The sequence below is a fragment of the Chelonia mydas genome, chromosome 6 (genome assembly GCF_015237465.2).
Source record: "Chelonia mydas isolate rCheMyd1 chromosome 6, rCheMyd1.pri.v2, whole genome shotgun sequence".
Taxonomy (NCBI): domain Eukaryota; kingdom Metazoa; phylum Chordata; order Testudines; family Cheloniidae; genus Chelonia; species Chelonia mydas.
The window spans coordinates 77,577,086-77,586,975 of NC_051246.2; the positions used below are offsets into that span (position 1 = coordinate 77,577,086).

The 9,890-nt window shown below is 45.2% G+C and overlaps 1 long non-coding RNA gene across 4 annotated transcripts; it reads right to left on the reverse strand.

Annotated features, from left to right (window-relative positions):
- Positions 1-1,301: 1,301 nt before the first annotated feature.
- Positions 1,302-6,103, reverse strand: LOC122466168. Of its 4 annotated transcripts, none has more exons than XR_006291481.1 (4): positions 5,502-5,941; positions 4,765-4,946; positions 3,308-3,446; positions 1,302-1,550 (listed from the first exon to the last, which is right to left on the reverse strand). It is a non-coding gene; the product is annotated as an uncharacterized LOC122466168 (long non-coding RNA). The 4 variants fall into 4 exon arrangements; XR_006291480.1 differs by lacking the exon at positions 1,302-1,550 and adding an exon at positions 2,921-3,038; XR_006291483.1 differs by lacking the exons at positions 1,302-1,550; positions 3,308-3,446 and adding an exon at positions 5,985-6,103 and having other exon boundaries at positions 4,605-4,946; positions 5,502-5,694.
- Positions 6,104-9,890: the final 3,787 nt, after the last annotated feature.

A 9,890-nucleotide genomic window follows, 5' to 3' on the forward strand; every position in this document is an offset into this window, starting at 1 on the left:
CTGAATTCTTTGGAGGACCTAGTAAGCCACAAAAAATGTTGCTAGTCCTGGGTTAGCTCTTGGGAAACAGGATTGTTGGCAAAAATGGGAGTCAAAGCATACCATGCTTGACTGGCAGTGGAAGTGTGGGTCACATGTGATGACCCAGGGGATGCCAAAGCCAACTGATCAATATGGTGCATGAATTAGTCCAAACTGGAGGATTTCCCAGTGGCTCTGAAGGGTAGTTACTTCTAAGAAAGCTGTCTGGTGGGTGATCAACAAAAGGAGTAGTGACCCGTCTATGGGCTTGACTAACTCAGTGGAGTCCTTGCACTGGGTGCGGATCTTGTGTGCTCAGAGGAGCTCCAGATCCATAAAATAACCTGAGACACCCGAGTCCACCAATGCCTCTAGGTTGGTGTTGGGCATCACAGGGAGTTGGAGCCAGAGAGGGAGTTGAAGATGCATTGATGCTGCTTGACCATCACCAGAGTATCAACAGACAAGCACTGTTGCAGACTGCTGGGGAGGAGCACCAACCCAGCCTGGACCCCCCTATTGGGGCTGGGGCTTGGTGTTTCCCTGATCAGGGCATAGGTCAGACCCTGGCAGCTCAGCTTGAAGCAAATTATCTTGGTTCTCCACAGCATGGGCATAAGCCCGATGCCCTCTGTTGATTCTTCTCTATGTCACAGATGTGGGGCTGAACCTGATGGACTTGCATGGGTTTGGATGACAGAGAGGGGACTGGTACTGGGGGAGTCAGCACGGTTGCCAGGATCCAGGAAGGCCATTTTTTTTCTTGGGGGCATTCAGTCACTGTCATCCATCTTGATGCATAGGTTGACAAGGCATTCAGGCCAGACAGGGATTCCACACATGCCCTTCATCTTTAATATGGTCATTTAGGCCAAGTTGGAAATAACACTGGGTGGCCTCATTCCACTCAGTGTCTATACCAAGCATTGGAACTCCGCTGCACAGAGCAATTGGCTGGCCTTTCTACCACAACACCTGAAGCAGAGCTTTGGCTGTATGCTTGCTACTCGGGTCCTCGAAGACCACCACCATAGTTCAAATGAAGTCCTCAAATTGTCCCAGAAGCTGGCTTAATTTTTCCAGGAGTGGAGACTCCTATGACAGGGCCCACAGTTCAGCAGGCTGATAATCAATCCCACACAGGTTTGATCAGTGGGGTACAGTTGCTGGTATAGCAGAAGTAGGAACCAACACTGGTTTAGGAACCCACAAAATTTGTCACGATCACCATTCAACTTGTCAAGCAATGGGAGCTTAGGGTAATGCAGTGCAGGGATCAGAACTTAAGATGAAGTGGCTTCAGCCATTCTGGGCCTGTAGATTCTGTAGGGCTCCCACTATCTCAGTCAGAGATATTGGCCTTTGTAGGATCCATGCTTGCCATATCAGCTCTAGTTCCCTTATTGTTTGTGTTTTTAGGGCTGCTCAAACTGTCGAAGACTGGGACATGGGTGGATGTGTCTATTGGCTGGAGCAGGAGTCAGCTGCCAGGAATATGAGCCCAGATGTCAGAGTCAAGGGTGAGTTACCTGGAGTGAGGCAAGGCAGGGTATAAATGCTTTGATCAGCCACTGAACTGCTGCTGCTGGCCTGCTGACCTTTCCACCAATCAGGCAGTCTACTACAGGCCAGCTGTGTTCATTAGGTTGCCCGCAGACTGGCTCTGCTACAGGCCCTGATTTCCGACAGCATGTCTACATTGCATGGTTAGTCTGGGGAATTGGTGCCCAGGTCTGAGCATTTAGGATAATCTAGCCAGAATATGAGCCTACCCATAGCAAAGCCTTAGCTGTAAGCATCTCTGGGACTGGAAACTGAGATGGCAGAGCCTGGGACAGCTGATATTCCCAGATTGCCACTGGGAGGGCAGGCAGAAAAACATCCAAGGAACACTGTGGAGATCAGGTGCTGCGGGAAGTACCCCCCAAAGGGCCAAGAATGACAGCACTCTGTGGACCTCTGATTGGCCAAGTGCGGAATATAATCCTGAAGGGTGCTCCGGGGAGTTGTCTGGGCTACCACATGGACTTGTGGCCTGCTGCAGTGGCGTAGCTATGAGTGGAAATTTGGGTGGGCCCCGACTTTTGGGTGAACGGGCAATGACAGACAGTTAGCTCAGCTTCTCCCCTGGTGCTGTGCCCTCTTCCTACCCCTGGTGCCCCCAGACACAGGGCTTCACCTGCTGAGCTGGGCACGCGCATGGTGTGGTGCAGAAAATGGCAAGGCAGAGCTGCTGGAGCGTAGCTTTGTGAAGGGCAGGCACATAGCTCCATCCTGGATTTCAGGTGCCTGAGTGATGCTCCAGGCCACTGTGGCAGCACTATACTCCGGCTCAGATTTGGGTGGGCCTGGATTCTACACCCCTGGCCTGCTGTGACTTCAGACCACACCTTGCTTTCTAAACTCTGGCTTCCAACCCTGGTTTGACTCTGACCCTGCCTCCTGATTCCAGCCTAGATTCCAACCTCTGGTCTCCAGTCTCCAAGCTCAGGCTTTAACCCCCCCGCCCCCAGCTGTGCAAGTAAGCACAGGTTCAAACCTTTAAAAAAGGAAAATGTTTGAGTGTGGTGTGTACATACAGCAGTGGGATTTGGGAAAAAAAAATACACATAGGAGCATGGGCTACAACTGCAGCATAGACATATGCTTTGTAGTGTTGTGGGGGAGGGGGGCTAAGGTAGGAACTGGCTGAGATGTAACTGAGCTGAATTAACGAAGCAACCATGAAACAGGAACACTCCCCGTTATGCGTAGATGAGAAAATCCTGTACAGGCAGTTGAGAAGCTCCTGAGCCTTCCTACACACTAACTAAACTAGATGTCAACACTATATGTTTTCACTGCAAACAAACCAGTATTTACTAATTCATCCTACCTTCACCCTGGTGAGATACAGTGGTTAGGTAAATATGGTTAGCCCTATGGTACAAATGGGGAAATTGAAGCACAGAAGGGTTTAGTGTCACCCCAAGATACACAGCAAGTCAGTGACAGAGTCCAGGCACACACAATATTACCTAAAATGGATAGGGAAAGAACATAGTTTCAGTTATGTAACATGATTTAACAGTGAACCAGTATTAAGAGTAATTATTACTGCAGTCACTCAAACTAGCACTGCAAACCCAGTTACTGGGTAGATCTCTGCAATTGAAAATAGAATCTCAGCCCAACAGAGAAACAAAAGCCTCTGCCTATACTATGTGATGGTCATACTGATAACCCTGGTAATGATCCCCCTATGACAAACAAACATATACTGTGCTGTTCAATTGCCCACATGTACCTTAATGAAATCTCAGTTGAGAGACTAACTTGCATCAGCAGATCAGGAGACAGGATTCATATTAGTCTGGAAATGGCTACAATGGATGATAATCTGCTTCTGTTCTTGATGCCTAACACAATTTCTTCCTACTTCTCACCTAGAAAAGAGAGATTCTATTTTTTTTATGAAGATTACCCTCTCTGAGTGGGAACACCAAGGCACTCCCACTTTCCTCTCAGCAACGTTCCCTATCCTTGTTCTTTTTCATAGCCCATCTCTCTACTTTCTCTTGGCCAGTAAGCCAGTCTTAACCAGCTGCCAGCTGTTTTAAGGAGGGTGGGGGGTGGAGAGAAGAGAACCCTTCATATTAAACTGTTTCCTCTCTCTGTCTTTCAAGAAAAGTGTTTACACACCATGTGAGAAATTCATCCCTGGTGTAACTGCATTGACATCAATGGACTTACATAAGGGATGAATCTGGTCCTGTAAATCTATTATGCAACATTTTCAGATGAACAGTTCTATAATGAATAAATGACTGCCAGATGTGTAAAAAGCAATCCTTGTTCTCCCTTTTTTGAGGTCTGTGCACAAATTCTCATGTGCAGTTTGTTAACTGACTTATTCATTAGCATATACATATATATATATAGCTGCCACTTTAGAGCAACTCCACAGAAAACGTTTAAAATGGCATCATGCAGAAGAATGACCCAAGAAAGGCTGCATTTACTGCTCCAAATTATGCTGCCTTTTTTTTTTTTCTTTTTTTTTTTTTTAAATAAAGGAAGCTCTGACTTCCTCTGCTGCATTTGATTTGTCTCCAGGCTGGAGACTGACTCAGGAAAGGGGTGCAGATGAGAGCTTCAGTCTTGATATATCAAGAAACAGAAATCCAAAGTTAACTAAACACAGAAAAGCTTCCCTTTGGGTCTGCAACTTCCCAGGAGTATACTTAGAAGTATCACCCTGAGGAGGCATATCCTACTTTCTGCCAAAATTCTTTAATGTTACCCCATCATGTTCTGGGGGGAATGCTTCTGAAGGGTGGTCAAAAATAAAGTAGACTCTTAGCCTTCCCGGTCCAGGCATGATGGAGTGCTGTTTGCAGACACATGCAGTTTCTGTGGGATGCAACCATGTTAAAGATCAGGGCAGTGATAAGGTGCACTGAAGAACTCCATGGCATGTAGATCTCAATTAGGCCTCCCTTTGTTGACTGAAATAGGAGCTGAAATTAAAAGTGGCCCAGATCTTTCAGTCTCAGGTTCGTCTCCTACTCATATCTATCACCGGGGGGGTGTAATCTTTACATAAAACCCAAACCAATAAAGGTACAACAGAATTTATTAAAGGGGGTGGCAAGAACACCCAGGATAAACAAGGTAAACAGTTAACAACCAGGCAAATTACAAAATAAGGCAGGCTGTACCAATAAGGGAACTGTGAATACAACCAAGTGATGGTTACAGTACCATTCCTGGCAGCTTGATTCACTGATGTCTTCTCCTTAGGATAGCACAGCACAGCAGGACTGCTAGATCCCTCAGATGGAACCAGGGAACCCAGAACAGGATCAGATGAGTGCTTCTTCAGGTAAGTTGCTAAAACCCTCTGACTCCCTATCCTGCGTCGTCGTGCGTGTGGTGAGTCAATCCTATACAGGTGGATCAGGTGTGTGTAGGTAAGTCTGACAAGTAATCCTTGCGGGGTGAATGGCCTGCACTCAATTACCGAGTTTGTCTCAACCAGACACTACCACTCAGATGGGCAGCCCCGATCTGATTTGAACACTGCCTTGTATAGACTTTTGGTCACTAGGCAGATTAGGTGATTGACAGCTACTGTCATTTCCCGCCAAAACAGAAAAAGCTCCAAACTACAGCTAGGAGAGGACAAGAAGGGCTTACAAGATGGACGCCCAGTTGTCCTTTAGAGGAATTCAAGATGGCCTTATGATTTTATCACTACACCTTGAGTATATTTTCTGTGTTTTGCAATAAATCAAAGTAACAGACACTAAGACACTGATTTCAAACTTGCATGTCTGACAATAGGCACCTAACTTGGGGTACATCTAAACAAGAGCTGGAGGTGTAATTTCCAGCTCAGGAAGGCACACTAGCAGTAGCTCTGATAGAGCTAGCGTGCTAAAAACTCTTCTGAGTACAATTCTGTCTGAAACCCTAATGGCACAGGATACTCCACTCACCACAGAGTGATGCCTCCTTCAGTCAATTAGCTCTGCCTGGTTCAGTGCCCCCTTTCTGATCTTCCATCATTGCAGCTCTCCTCCCACTCATGGAGTCACAGTATGGCTGCTTCGGGATCCAAATCTCCAGCCAGGTCTCACAGTGGTTTTCCCTTCAGGCAGCCCTCAGTCAGCTGCCCTGACTACATCATTCCTGCAATGACCAGGCAGGATTCCCATTCACTGCCCATAGCAATACCACTTTGCAGTGGATGGCAGGGGAACCCAGGCCCGCCCTTTATTCTAGATTCCAGTCCAGGGCCCTACAGCAAGCAGTTAAGGCCTGGGCCTTCACCAACCCTACTACTATCTTCCCTAGACTACTTTCTACCATGCTTCTTTAAGCTCCTCCTTCATCAACCTTCCTAGTCAGACCCCTCTCTCTTAGGCCTACTAGGTAAGCCCTTCCTCATGGGTTCCTACCTACCCTTCCTTCTCCCTTACCGCAGGGAGAGAAACTGCAGACTTCTTCTCTGCCACCTTCTGTGCTGCCTCCTTGCAGTCTGAAACTTCCTCCTTTTCAAGCCCTCCTACGATGCACGACTCGGCAGAGCTACCTTAAGACACAGAACCTCCCAAGCTTCTTCCTTGTCAGTGCAGGATTTATACACCCTGTTGCAGGGGATAACAACATTTTCTCAGCTTTATCATCTGGATCGACAAGTGCCAAGCATTATTATTATGTGGGCAAATCCTGAGCTCCTTACTCAGGTTTTAAATCAGCTGTTTTTGGGTCATTATGCCACCACATATTGGTTTCAGTGGGAATTGGCTTGAGCAGAGAACTGATAAAAAAACAAGTGAAACCTGACTAAGAAATAATATTGTGATTGTTTTTGTCTTCTTTTTTTCTGCCTCGGAATGAATTCCCTTTCTTCCTCTCTTGGCTTAGGAGGTTGCAGCCATGGGTGCTCTTTTCCCTAGACCTATGATTGTGGCAGAGGATTCTCCTTCTTGGTGTAAAAATCAAATTGGAAAGCTCATAAGAGCAGGCTTTCATGGTCCTTGTTCCTCCCTTAATAGGCCTCCTCCTTCCCTGAAGTGTTTCAGTACTTCCCCCTCCAGGCCTCATAAAAACCAAAAAGAAAAAAAATAACGGGATAATAAATAATAAAAATAATCAGGAGTTACAAGAATTTTTCAAATGCCAGCACAATCAGGCACTGAGGCATTTAAGCACTGCTATTTGCATCCATAATTACTTGAGCTTCCCAAAAAAATAGAGCCTCCACATGCAAATCAGGGACTAATATGTATTTTCCCACTTTTTGGTTTGAGACAGGAGTGGGATCTGTTTATAACAGAAGCTAGGGCAGATGATGGCAGATATTGAGTAATAGCAATAGAGTACTGAGTAATAGCAACCGCCCCCCATCACATTCTTGTATGAGGAGGGAGGAATAGACACCTGCTGTTGATTGGTAATCACGGGGGGGGGGCGGAATCCTCCAGCTAGGGATGAGGGTGTTCACTTTAGTGAGAAAGAGCAGCAAAGCCAGCCAGGAGGGGGCTGTCAAGCTGAACATTTGCTTCTATAAGCAGGGTTGAAGAGATTGGGGAAAAGGGGGACAACTGTACTCGGGCCCTGAGCTCAGGCTCCCCTCCTCCAACATCTGAAGTCTGTATAAACAAAGTGAATGGGAAGAGGTGGGGCCCCTGTGAACATGATGTATGGGGGCCCCACATTTTTCTTGATGGGCCTGGCCTGGCCTGTCTCAGACAGCATTGAGAAAGGAGGAAAACCCCCTTCTTGGAACACTGCTAAATGACTAATCCACTTTGTTCTTTGCTTCACATATATGGAGGACTGGAGCAGTGAGACTTGCATGATGTTGCTGCCTTGCCACACTCAGAGGAAGCCTCTTTCTTGCTTTCACTGCTGTAACTTCCCCTTCATTATTCACATTGACTGGCTGATTTGCCTGTTCTGCCTGATTCACAATAGCAGCAGAAGTCCCACTACCTCCCAGCTGGGGTATTTTGGACTTTCAGAGAAGGAGCCTGGGATGTTGGATTTACCCTTGCCCTCTGTGACATCCACAGGTGATTCCCAGCACTTGATTTAAATCAGGAAGTGGAACAAGGAGCTGGTGAAAATACAAATTAAGAATCCAGTGCTGCCTCCACTGAAATAAGTGGCAAAACTTCTATCTAGTTCCGTAGGAGCAGGATCAATCACAAACTTTCCAACAAAACTATTAATCTTTTTTTAAAAGAGATTGTGGTTTTATATTCAAAACAGCCACCAGTGTTTGAAAAGTGCATACGCTGGGGGACACCCTGCCCACCTATTCCAAATGAAAGCAAGTTTTGGATATCTTCCTAGTCACTAGTGAACATCTGCTTACATAACAAAAAACACTACCTGGCTCAGCAAAATTGACATTCTGACCCACAACTAGAACAGCGGAGGATGTAGATGTGGATTGAGGTGTATCACTAGACTGATGGGAATTGGGGAGCTGCACAGCACCTGCCTGCAATAAAATTGGCTTTCAGCTAGCACTGTTAGTCCCTTACTTTCCAAATGAAACAAGATGTTTTGCAGTAGTCCCTTTTTAGTTCACAGCCCCTGTATACTGGTGTCTATAATGGCCAAATTCTGAGCTGATTTATACTGTATTCCATGAAACCCTGATGAAGTGACTGGGGTTGCTTAGGATATATATCAGGTAGATTTTTGATCCTCTGTGTATGTGTGTGTGTTTAGATTTAATGCATTTATTACTCTCAAAACTCTCTAGCTGGTCCCTCCTTCTTGTATATCTTCTGCTCATTTCCTGCAGCTGTAGTAGTATTCAGAATCCTTGGCTGCTTGTTTTTCTCTCCTCTCTTTCTTCTTCCTGAATAATTTGATCCTCTGGGGTATACTACCAGATGAGAGATATTATGTACCATTTCCCAATGGCTAGGTTAGAAGCCCCATTATGTCTCTTGAGGCAGCTAAATGTTGGCAACCACATCCTTTTTTTGCAAGACAGCTATATAAAATTTTCAATGTATGCACAAAGCACAATCTATGACAGAATTGCTGGTGCCACATGCTTTATTCAGGAACTGAATAGAAGCCAAAATGTCAGTGGCTAGGACATTCTGGGCGAACATAATGATGTCAAGAGGGAGAAGCAAATCAACTATTTATTCTAGACCTCACGCTCCTCAATATTGTCTTTAGATCTCTGCTGTGTCAAGTGGGGTCATGATATCAGCAAAAGGTAATGTGTCCTGCTGGGAAAAGTCTGCTTCCTATAACTGTGGGGGGAGAACAGCTATTATTCATTTCTGAACTCCTTGCTGGGGTGGCTATATCGAGAACGGCAATCACTCACTATACTGTCTGAGAGCCTGGTGCAATAGCCTGTAAATAGGGGATTGGAAACCAGTTTCCAGCCTGCTTTATTTGTTTACACATCAGAAGGAAAACTTCAAGGTTTATTGAAGGGAGTAGTCTGATTAAAAACCCAAGTTCCAAACTCTGTAGACTTCCAGGATCAAAATTTCAGGACTGGCCCAAACCAGACCCTCAGATGTGAACATCCTTGAGCTTTGGGAAACTTTGGATAAGTTCCTATGGTGTTTATTATTTTAAAATATTTAAGGCTCCTACACTGCAACTGATCATTGTTTTATGGTACTCTGACCCCATGTTACCCAATTTGCTTCAAGCCTTAATTTTTGTTCATTTGCACTAACTGGTGCTGTAAAATTGTGAGGTACCTGAAAAATTTGTATCCACTTATTTTCTAAAAGTGCACCCATTGTATTTGCATCCATCAAAACGAATAATACATTTTTAGAATTCCATAGATTCTAAGGCCAGAAGGGACCATAGTGATAATCTAGTCTAACCTGCATAACAGAGGCCATAGTTAATAGCACTTTTTTGACCCTTCATTCAGAATTCAAATAGGATTCAAAGTTCAGGCTAGTTTTTGTTTTATCCATACTGATTGTCTCTCTTACACTGGACTCTGACATCACATTTCAGCAAAGTGGCTACCTACCACAGTAGGCTCAGAAATGCCAAATGCAATTGAAAGATGCTTTTAAAAATACATATAGTTTATTATGACAAGAAGCTGAACAGAACATCTGCATTCTTTAATTAAAACCATCTGTGAACACTATAGACACTTGTACTTAGTACGAAGGTTCAGACTGAAGGATAGTGTACCTTTCCTGCTTTCCTTTTCCATCTAAGCAAGATTTCTACCCCCCCTCAACTCGGGAATAAGATAATTCCCACCTCCCTCACCCTCTCCTGGTATCCCTGTTGAAGGCTGGTGGGCCTCACCTTCTCTTAGATGGCTGATAAATTTACTAGCCTGCATACCTCTTTTCTGCCCTTGG